The sequence below is a fragment of the Lithobates pipiens genome, unplaced genomic scaffold (assembly GCF_037356315.1).
Source record: "Lithobates pipiens isolate NorthernLeopardFrog02 unplaced genomic scaffold, aLitPip1_a1.2 Scaffold_8, whole genome shotgun sequence".
NCBI lineage: Eukaryota > Metazoa > Chordata > Amphibia > Anura > Ranidae > Lithobates > Lithobates pipiens.
This window is the reverse complement of record NW_027507903.1, coordinates 660917413-660928907: the sequence shown is the minus strand read 5'-3', so window position 1 is coordinate 660928907 and position 11495 is coordinate 660917413.

Below are 11495 nucleotides of genomic sequence, written 5' to 3'. Positions count from 1 at the left end.
GGAACCAAGCCCATGCCATGTCCTTCTTCAGGAATATTTCTCTTTTACTACGATACCTGAGGGGATATCTAGGATGCATGCTAGCTTCTAATAGGTGATCACCTCGTTCATCACCTACTACTCCCATTACTGGTACTAAACTTGCGAGGTAGCACCATCCCTGAGCTCTTCTAGGTATCCAAGTATAACATTTATCCTCACAACAGATGTATATATTATTTCCCAGTGCTACTGATCTTGAACTGATATCATTTCTATAACGAGAGGTGTATCCATAGAGGGATAAGTTGGATACTAACCACCTAACATTATTATCCACAATGTTAGTGAGGAAGTCAGATAATGTCTGGTGTGTGCTGGAATTACTGGGATAGAAGCTTCCATTTAATACGACAATGGACAAATTAAACTTGCTGTCTTGGCATTCTCCATTTCCTCCCGTTGTGTTCCCTAAGCTGAAACACCAATCAGGGAAAAAGGCGAGACCATTTGACTTAAACATTACTGTCTCATTGGTATTTGTTCTAATTATGTTAATGCTACTGTTAGCAAGATCAGTATAGTTTATAGGAACTGCCATCAGTGGTATACTTGCTGTGCTGGGGTGTAATTTGCTACAAATCCAACATTTCTCATATCCTGACTTCTGGGCATAAGCATATTTAAACTTCTGTAATAACATTTTTTTAGAAAATCCTTCATCCTTGTGTATTTTATTCTGTGAGGTAACCAAACTATTAGCCAGGATTACTGAAACAATAAAAAGATACATGTTGTCATTTGCCAACTGGCTCCTTTTTACAATGAGAAGCGTGGATCCAGGTAGGTTTCCCTTCCAATTTCACTGAGGTTGCTGTAATCAATAGCACCTGGAAAGGACCTTCAAACCTTGGTTCCAGTGTCTTTCTGGTATGTTTCTTTACATACACATAGTCTCCTGGTTGTAGATCGTGTGTACCTGTGACAGAATTAGGGTCTGGAAGAGAAGAATACACACTCTTGTGGATTTTAGTCAGACGCTGTTGCAACTGTATTACATACGTAGTTAAACTATCACATTGTAATTGCATACTTTGAGGAAAATATAAACCTAATCTAGGTGCACTTCCAAACAGTATTTCATATGGGGATAACCCTGTTTTTCCTGTTGGGGTGTACCTAATAGAGAACAAAGCTAAGGGTAGGCACTCAGGCCATGGTTTATTTAACTCTTGCATAGCTTTTTGTATTTTCAGCTTGATTGTACCATTTACTCTTTCTACTGATCCTGAACTCTGTGGGTGGTAAGGAGTATGAAAACTTTGTTGAACCCCTAACATTGCCATCACATTTTGCATTATTTCTCCCGTGAAATGTGTCCCCCTATCTGATTCTATTGTTTCTGGGAGACCAAACCTAGGTATCAGCTCAGTAATCAGTTTCTTGGCGGTGGCTTTTGCCGTAGCTGATTTCACAGGATAACTTTCGGACCAGCCTAAAAATAGGCAGATGCACACGAGAACAAATTCAAAGGGGCCGCTCTTAGGCATTTGTATGTAGTCAATCTGCAGTCTCTGAAAGGGATATTGGGCCCGGACCTGATGTTTACGTGGGGTTTTCCCTCTCTGTCCTGGGTTATTAATCAGACAGATTTGGCATGCAGCACAGTAGTTCCTTGCAGTACTACTGAATCCAGGGGCTAGCCATCCTTGGCTTACAATCCTATACATAGAATTGGAGCTGACATGAGTGGGTAAGTGAACAGCCGCTGCCATTGCGGGGTATAGAGAACCGGGTAGACATATTTTGTCTCCTTCTCTCCATACATTGTCAAGGCCTGGTGCAGCTCCCTCCTTAACCCAACGGTCCTTCTCAATAGCCCCTGCTTGTTCCTGTAGTTCCATTAGCTGCTGCCATGTGGTTTCGGGCATACTCACCTGTACCGTGGCTAAGGTCTCAGGGCTTACTTCCCCTAGAGCTGCCTTCTTTGCAGTTAAATCTGCAAATGCGTTTCCTTTTGCCTCAGTTGTTTTTGCGCTCGTGTGTGCCGCTATCTTCATGATGGCTACTCTTATAACCTTTTGAAGATTGTTCAGGACTCTTTTGATTCCTTCACCATGTTTAACAGGTGTGCCTGCTGCTGTAAGGTAACCTCTAGCTTTCCATATGTGGCCATAATCATGTGCCACACCGTAGGCGTATGCGGAATCAGTGTAAATGTTCCCTTCTTGTCCCTCTAAGTGTTCTAGGGCTTTCTCTAGAGCGGTTAGTTCCGCTTCTTGTGCCGACATGTGTGCTGGTAGTGACTTTGCCTCAATTACCTGTGTGTCCGTTACCACAGCATAACCTGTGTGATATTTACCTTTGTCATCGGCAAATCTACTACCATCTATGTACAGTGTGTGTTCTGCATTTGCAATGGGTATGTCTGTGACATGTGGGAACCCCGTGGTTTCTTGTTCCATAAGTTGAAAACAATCGTGTTCATCAGATGTTATGTCATGAAATGAAAGTGTGTCAGAATCCTGAGTATCTTGTGCTGTATCTACACCATTATCATCATTACTCCCCCCTGTCAAATCTGTCTGTAATGGTAAAAGCTGTGCTAAGTTAAAAGAAGTGCATCGCTGAAAGGTAACATTGGGGGGTAGGAGCAAAGTGCATTGTAGACGCAGCTGCCTTGCCATTGATATGTGTTTTGGTTGGACCTGTGATAAGATGGCGTGTATGTCATGTGTGGTATGTACCACTACAGGATTGTCTAAGACAATTTCTGAGGATTTGTCAATGATAATTGACACTGCTGCAACTGCTCGTACACAGGACGGTGATCCTCTAGAGACAGGATCGAGAGCCGCCGAGAAGTATGCTACCGGCCTTTGTTTGATGTGTTGTTGTGTCAACACCCCTGTTGCGTGTCCCGTGATTTCAGCAATGTACAAATGAAATGTTTTGGTATAATCAGGGATCCCGATCGCAGGTGCCGAAATTAGTAACCTTTTTAAGGTGCTAAAAGATTCATGACCTGCTTCTGTGAGTACATAGGGTACTATTTTCAAGCAATCATATAATGGCTGCATCAGAGAACTGGCATGTGGTATCCATTGTCTACAATATGATACCATTCCCAGAAACATACGAAGTTGCTTAAAATTGCGTGGGATATTCATTTGTCTTATGGCCTGGACTCGGTCTTCAGTGAGATGTCGAGTACCCTGGGATATACAGTGGCCCAAAAAGACAACCTTTTTCTGGCATACCTGTAACTTAGTTCTATTCACCTTGCACCCTTTTTCAGCCAGGAATTGTAACAATGAGAGAGTGGCTTTTAAACAAGTATCGTTATCCGGACAACATAACAATAGGTCATCTACATATTGCAACAATACACAAGTGTCAGGCGGTTGCCATTCCCCCTATTTTTACTTTTTAAGGTTTAGTCAGTGGGGCATCGGACAAAAGACCGTCATAACCACTTATGGGTATGGTGTCACGGGACGTCATGTGTGGAGGGACTACTGAATCAGACAACAGACTGCGTGACGCTCCTGTGTCAACCAAACAAGGAATATGTTTACCTTCCACCTTCATCAACATGTGGAGCATTTTGTTCTCTGATTCAGCTAGGACTGGGGCAAGTCATGCGGTCGGATCGTCCCTATCATTGGTACGCCTCTGTCTGTAGTCCCTCGTGTCTCTGTCCGTGTTTCCTTCCTGTTCGTCTTTTATCCTTTTCCTACAGTCTCTTTTTATATGTCCCACCTTGTTGCAGTAATAACAGGTAAGAGGTTTACGGGAGGAATTCCCTCCTTCATTGACCCGGGCAACAGTGTTAACTCCCGGTGTCCTTCTGGGTTTAGTTTCTGCTAAATCAGCCTCTATGCCTTGTGCTTTCTGCAACAATGTTCCTCTGTCCCGTATGGCTCTCCATTCGGGAGTACATGCCTTCAGTTTGTCACCTATTTGGGGTACTAGTCCTTCCATAAACTGTCGATTGAAAGCCCTAATGGTGACGGGTAAGGCTAAATCTAGACCTTCGTCAGCCATCATGCTTTCCATGTTGAGGTAAAATTCTGTAACAGTCTGACCTGGGGCCTGTTTTATGGGCGCTGTCGAACCCCTTTCCTGCTGTTTCCCTTGGCAAAATTCTCGTAACTGAGCAATAAACAGGGGTCTAGAGTCTATATGACGAGGGTGTACTCCTGGTGGATCTGCCGCTGGATCCCCTTGTGGTCTATGTGGAGCAATTTCATTCATAAATTGATTAAACATCGTTAGTGTCATTTTATGTCTACATATATCTTCCCCATCTTGCCAAGTCGCTTCATGTGTGTCTAGTAATTGTGTCACGAATCTACAGAATGCGGCAGGTTTTGCTACGGGATCAGGAGCATTCTGTATTAATGCCATAAGAGTGTCAGCCGACCAAGGTGTCCATGTCCTCAGAACGACTTGTCGGGTCACTGTAGGTGGCTGTCCTGCTTGACCCGCATTTGGATTATTTACTTGTATTACCCTAGTCCGACTATGGACTGGAGCTAGGGGCTCTGGTCTTTGAGCGCCGCAATGTACACATTCCTGTGCCCAGTCTGGGTTCTGGATACCGCATACTCGGCATACCCATCCTCTTCCTCTTAAGGAAGGATAAAGTTTTGGTCTTTCATTACCTGGTGTGGTAGTGTTATAAGGAGGTGGAGTATCTCCCGTATTTACCCTATCGCCGGGAGCAGAAGGAAGACTTTTGCGTCGGACCTTCATATCCCATCCACCCTTTTCCTGACAATACTCCCATCCCTCCTCTTTAGCCCTGTTGGAAACCTTAATTAAACATTGTATTTGTGATACCCATCCGTTCTGCAATATCTCTCCCTGTCTGTCTTTCTTTATTTCTTCCCAACCTTCTACACTTAGCCCATTTTCTCCATCCATCCCCAATTTCTTGAGAATCCTATTTGTGCCCTGTGCCTTATCCTTCCCATACAACATTGTAATTATGTCTTTAACAGCATAACATTTCTGAGATTCCTCCTGGGGTTTACCATGTGTCTGGCCCATTTTGACAGTCCTGCCTAGGTGGCGTTTGGATCACTTACTAAGTGTCTCGTTGCCTTCTCCTCCTAGGGTGCCAAAATACTAAAAAACCTCTCCTATATGAGATCGAATTACTTTATATGCTAGCCAACTGACAAATATTATGACCAGACTGACGGCTACAACATATACAAGCATTCCCTTTTGGTGGCCAAACACATATGACTAGGTCTCCGGGACTTTGTGGAGACCTTATTTCCGTCCCATTACCATGGAATCTCTCAGCATTCGTTTCTTATTCCTGCTTTATTGAGGCAGTCAGGACTTATACTTTCAACCCGTTTTTAGGCTCATGAATCAAAAAGCGTATATCAAACTTAAGTGTCGGACCCCCAAAGTACTCTTACGAGTTAAGGGCGCATTCCGTTACCCATTGGGATGATATATGTTTCAATTCACACCATACAAACAGGGCTTATCTCATTCACAACAGACAGATGACAAGTAGACAGACAAGAAACAACGGTAACATAAGCCAAAATATTAAGTTCAAGACCCGCATACTACAGAGGTTGGTGTTTACCTGAAGAACAATTCAGACAGATCAGGTGGGCACAAATCTAAGAAGCACAGAGTTTATAAGAAAATAAAGCTTTTCTTACCTGCGCAGGATTTGTCTGTGGTTCTTTGATGTGCCCGACCATTTCGTTCCGTCCTTATGTTCGTTCGCCTCTTGTAGTTTCTTCAGCGAGTCCCTTGTTCGCGGCGCCAGAAATGTTAGGTGTGACCTCAACAAGTCACCTATTTGTCAGGTTATGTTACCGTTTCCCAATTGTTAGTTAGAGTTCTTATCTGAGCAAAGAGACACAGAAGTATTCAGTATTTCTGCTCAGAAGTCCGTCGTTAACTCTGACTGTCTCTGACTGACTGTGGCTCTGAGGCTTGTTTATTACATCTTTTATAGACAGAAAAGGGCAAACATCAGCAAATGTAAAAAAAAACAACATTTTCAAAGTAAAGACAATTCTCCGGGTGTTATCAGCTGATAAGACAATCTTCTGGGCGTAGACTGCTTTTTAGGGCTGATGCGGCCTCTTCTTGATGAGTACGTGACAATAGATGACTAATCCTTATTTTACAGAGAGAAATACAAGTAATTAGTAAGACATAAGGTCAACCATTTTGTTTCAACATATACCTTAATCCTTACACCAGTAAACAGACATTACCACATTCTTACGTCCTCATCTCAGTATCACTGCCTTTGAGCAGTTCCCTCATTCCTTTATTCACAGACAACAAAATAAATTACAAAGAGGAGGGATTGGCTCCAACAGCCAGTCGCCTCCTACACAGATTGTGACCTCACAGAAAATGACCAAATAAGGACATGACCAAATAAAGACATGAGTTTCAACACAGGAAATACAACAACCAATGAACAATGCACTTTCCGAACGAACGGACATGCCCACACATGACCGGACTTTCCGGCAAACTAGGGTCCGATGGACTTCCGCCGGAATTCCGGTGGAGTTTCGCCAGACTTTCCGAACGAACGGACTTGCCCACACATGACCGGACTTTCCGGCAGACTAGGTCCGCCGGACTTCCCGACGGAGTTCCGGCGGACTTCCAAATGAACGGACTTGCCCACACATGGACTAAAGTCCGTTCATTTTGAACGTGATGAGTTATGACAGGACTAGAAAAGGAAGTCAATCTTGCTGCTTTTATCGGCGAGATTGACACCTTGCGAGCCCCATCGCCTGGTATGGATTTTAAGGGGAAGCCCCTACGCCGAAAAAACGGCATGGGGTCCCCCCAGAATCCATACCAGACCCATATCCAAGCACGCAGCCTGGCAGGTTAGGAAAGGGGGTGGGGATGAGCAAGCGGCCCCCCTCCTGAGCTGTACCAGGCTGCGTGCCCTCAACATGGGGGGGTGGGTGCTTTGGGGAAGGGGGGCGCCCTGCAGTCCCCCCACCCCAAAGCACCTTGTTCCCACGTTGATGAGGACAAGGGCCTCTTTCCGACAACCCTGGTCATTGGTGGTTGGGGTGTGCGGGCGGGGGGGCTTATCGAAATCCAGGAGCCCCCTTTAATAAGTTGGCCCCCAGATCCCGGCCCCCCAACCTATGTGAATAAGTTGGGGAACACCCAATTCTCTCTCCGGCTATCTCAGGGAGCCACAGTCTGGTCTGAATAATGTGTCCGGTTTTCAGGCAGACTGAATACTGAACACATGATTCAAAACCTGGACTGTCCAGGAGAATCCCGGACAGGTGGCAACCCTAACAGGGAGAGTCCCAGCCCTCAGATCCCGACCCAACCCTCCCCCCCCAGAGCCCAGCTCTCTGTGAAGTGATTCATTTACATATGAAGAAAACACCTTCATAATACCCTCCCAGAGACTTCCTTCTCAAAGGGGGTCTGGCTGCAGCTGGAGCTCCACTGTAGACAGGAAACATGTGTCCTCCATGCTACTTTTTTTAAAATAAACTTTAATGTAACAATTTGAGGAAGTGGAGGTGATATGTTTTGTATCACATCTGCATTTCCCCACAAGGGGGGGGTGGCTGCAGAGTGGAGCTCCACCGATGACAGGAAGCACGTTACCTCCACTCTACTTCTTCTTCTTTTTTTTTTTTTAACTGAACTTTATTGTGAATCTCGGCAGCTGGAGCTCATGAACTTCCATCATCACCAAAAATATAAATTGGTAAATGGTAAACAATCGCATTTACAAACAAATCCAGTTTACAAAGTTAACTTCACTTCCGCTCCTCCGCACGTCGTTATACGTCGGTACTTTGAAGAGGCATATCTTTGTTATGGCAGCAGCTGGCTGTCATAACCCCGGTATCCTCTTCTTTGGCCTGCGGTCCGGTTTCCGATCACGGTGGTCTCTGCGGCGGAATCACCGCAAGATGACTTTTATCTGTGGCGGGAGAGTGGCCCTCCCTCACGCCGTGCTCCCGTGTGCTCTGCCGTTTACCGGAGACGTCAGCAGAAGCAGAGGCGATCGGGTCCTCTCCCTTGCTGGGTATGGAGACGAGTGAGGGGAAGATGCCCCCCCCCCCATCTCCATAACATTGCAGGGCGGAAGCAACGTCAAAACATCACCTCTACCCATAGCTCTTAAAGGGACATTTTTTTTTTTCAAATGACACATTTATTTATTTCTTATTGCATTTTAGTGTAAATATGTGATCTGAGGTCTTTTTGACCCCCTACAGATCTCATATTTAAAGCGGAGGTCCACCCTAAAGTGGACCTTACGCTCATTGGAATCCCCCCCCTCCGGCGCCACAATTGGCACCTTTCAGGGGGGAGGGGGGTGCAGGTACCTGTACAGTACAGGTATCTGCACCCACTTCCGGTGTAGATTCTGCAGAAGGTACGCCCCTTTCCGCAGAATCTACGCCCCTTTCTGAAAGTCCCCCGCTGCCTGCTGGCAAAAACACATGGATCCCAGAGACAGCGGGGACCATCCTTATTGCGCAGCGCGACTCGCGCATGCGCAGTAGGGAACCGGGAAATTAAGCCGAAAGGCTCCACTTCCTGATTCCCATAGCCAAGATGGCAGCGGCAGCACCCGAGAGACGATCGAGAGATTGGCTTCGGGTGCCGACATCGCGGGCGCGCTGGGCGGGTAAGTGTCACTATTTTAAAAGTCAGCAGCTGCAGTATTTGTAGCTGCTGGCTTTAAAAAAAAAAAAACGGCGGAACTCCCGGCGGACTCCCGCTTTAATCACTTCCCACCCGACCACTGCATAAGTACGGCCGGGTGGGCGCTCTCTCCTTCTGAGTGGATGTTCTCTCGTGTCACCCAGACACGGCGCATCTTAGATCGGCAGGAGGGCTCTGTGATTGGTCCTCCTGATCACGTGACGGCCGTGTCCAATCACAGCCCTCATGTGGGGTAAACAAACAGCCGGTTGCTAGGCAATCGGCTCTCCTCTCCTCAGAGGTAAGCTGTCGGAGAGGAGAGCGGATCTCTGCAGCCGGCTGGTGATCAGTGAGTATGAGCTGTTTTTTTTTACAGCTTTTTACTCGCTGATCACCAACCTAGTGCAAACACACAAAGTAAACACACAAATGCAGGCCATACTTGGTAGAATTTCGAACAAATTTTCTTTTCAATATCAGAAAATTTGTTTGTTTTTTTTGTGATCTGATGGCACCACCACTGATTTTCCAAATTCGGCTGACCAAGCCTTCAATTTCACCTCACGTTGCTACAGAAAATAATTTTTGTGGCCGGGAATCTTCTTTTCTCTCCGTAAATGTTCTTTTCTTATTACATTGCTTGCACGATTCTCCCATCATTGATTAGGAAACCGCTCGTTTTTCAAAAAGTTTCCAACATGTCCGATTCCTCAAATTTGATTTCCACACGAAAATCGGTTGTTGCTGCAGCCCCACTAATGGTGCGAAATTCATACGAAAATTCTTAGATACGAATTTCGAAAGAAAATTCTTTCGAAATTCGAACCGTGTATGGCCGGCAAAAGTAAAAACACATGTCCCCCACATAGTAATGATCCCCAAAACACATGTCCCCCACATATATAACAGGAAAAATCACATGTCCCAATGATCAATTGCACACATATGTCCGTGATCACCTGCGCACATCTGTACATGATCATTTGCACACATCTGTCCATGATCACACAAACCAATTATTATACATGTAGCGCCGCCTCCTGACGAGCATATATGTTTTTGAAAATTAATATTCCTAAAACCAGAGTTGGGTTTTGGGGCTAATTTTGCTAACTTATGGTTTCAGTACCAGTCTAGCTGGACTGCACTGAGTTCTCCTGGACTGCGGGTGTCGCTGCCACTGCCGGCAAGTATGAGAATGCAGTTTGTCTGGGCGTATTGAGTGCCAGTGGGAGTGTTATTCCTGCTGTGCATTTAGAGAGGTGGTATTTAAGGTACTGCAATCACATGTTTTTCCGGGGGTTCTGGTCCAGAAGATTTTTCTGTCTGTTTGGCCCTGGTCCTCCTGACCAGCCCCCATGGCCCTCCTGGCCTGGGGTGCGGATCCATCCAATTCAGAGTCTCGGGGCTGGATAGCCCGAGGCGAAGTAACTGCAGGGACAGGCCTGAATGGATGTTAAGGCCTGAGGATTCAAAGGTGGTCCAGTGCCGTCTCATCTGTGGAGAGGCCCAGCAACTGGAGAAGAGTCCAGGGGAGGACTCTTCGGGAGGAGGCCATGCACAAGGCTGGTTTCTCTGAAGGGGCCTGGGGGCTCAGTTGAAGGACACTTCATGGACTTACAATCTTACGGTATCGCCGGACCGGCTGAGAGATACTGGTACCGTATGATAGTTCTCTAAATTTATCTACGTCCCTCAGTTACGCTCAAGTAATTCATATCCAAGTCTGTGGCAGAAACTTCGCTTTACTTAACACCCTACCGGCTGCTAGGCCTAGTGAGAGGAGGTCTATCCGGAGGTTGTGAAATCCAGCTGTATAACTGTAATTCTCTGGATTTCTTCTATAAGAGACTTTCTATATTTGTAGTCCAAAAGTACCTGAAGTTTCCTCTTGACCCTCTACCCTCCATATGAATGAATGAATGAAATATTTGTATAGCGCACAACGCGAATTGAATCGCCTCAAGACGCTGTGAAGAGCTTGGTTGTCCATCATCTAGAAGAGGGAGGTCTTGAGTTTTTTCCTAAAGGCCAGGTGGTTTTCTTCCAGGCGGATGTTGGTTGGTAGGGGGGAACGGTATAGCCGAGGTCCTTGGACAGCGAATCTCCGATCCTCCTTTGATTTATACCGGGATTTGGGCACGAGGAGGAGGTTTTTGTTGGCTGATCGAAGACTGCGGTTTGGTGTGTAAGAGACTGTGTTATCTTCTAAATAAATAACACAAAAGAAGATTCAGTGTCAGTTTCTGTATTTCTTTGGGCCATCGACCACGGGAAACCCCTAGACGGAGATGAGGTCAAGAAGGTAACGGTAAGCCCAATAAAACCAGCAGCTCCTTCAGGGGTCAGTGCTCCATACACTAAACGGGATTTTTTTAAAATCAAAAACATGTAGCAGAATACATTTATGGCTTAAATTTATGACAAAATTAGATTTTATTGCATTTCTTTTAAAATAGAAACAATTTTTTTCCCCCAAACTTCCGCTCTTTTTTTGCTTATATCGCAAAAAAAAAAAAAAAAAAAAAGACGGAGTCGTGAATAAATACCACCAAAAGAAAGCTCTATTTGTGTGCGAACAAAATAATAAAAATGTAATTTGAGTATAGCATAGCATGACCGCGCAATTGTCATTGAAAGCGCGAGAGCACTGAAAGCTGAAAATTGGTCTGGGAAGGAAAGGGGGCGAAAGTGCCCGATATTGAAGTGGTTAAGAGGACCTGTCATGCTTTTTTTCTGGGATGCTAACATTCCTTGTAATAGGAATAAAAGTGACACATTTTTGTAACAAAAGAACAGTGTAAAAATAAAAA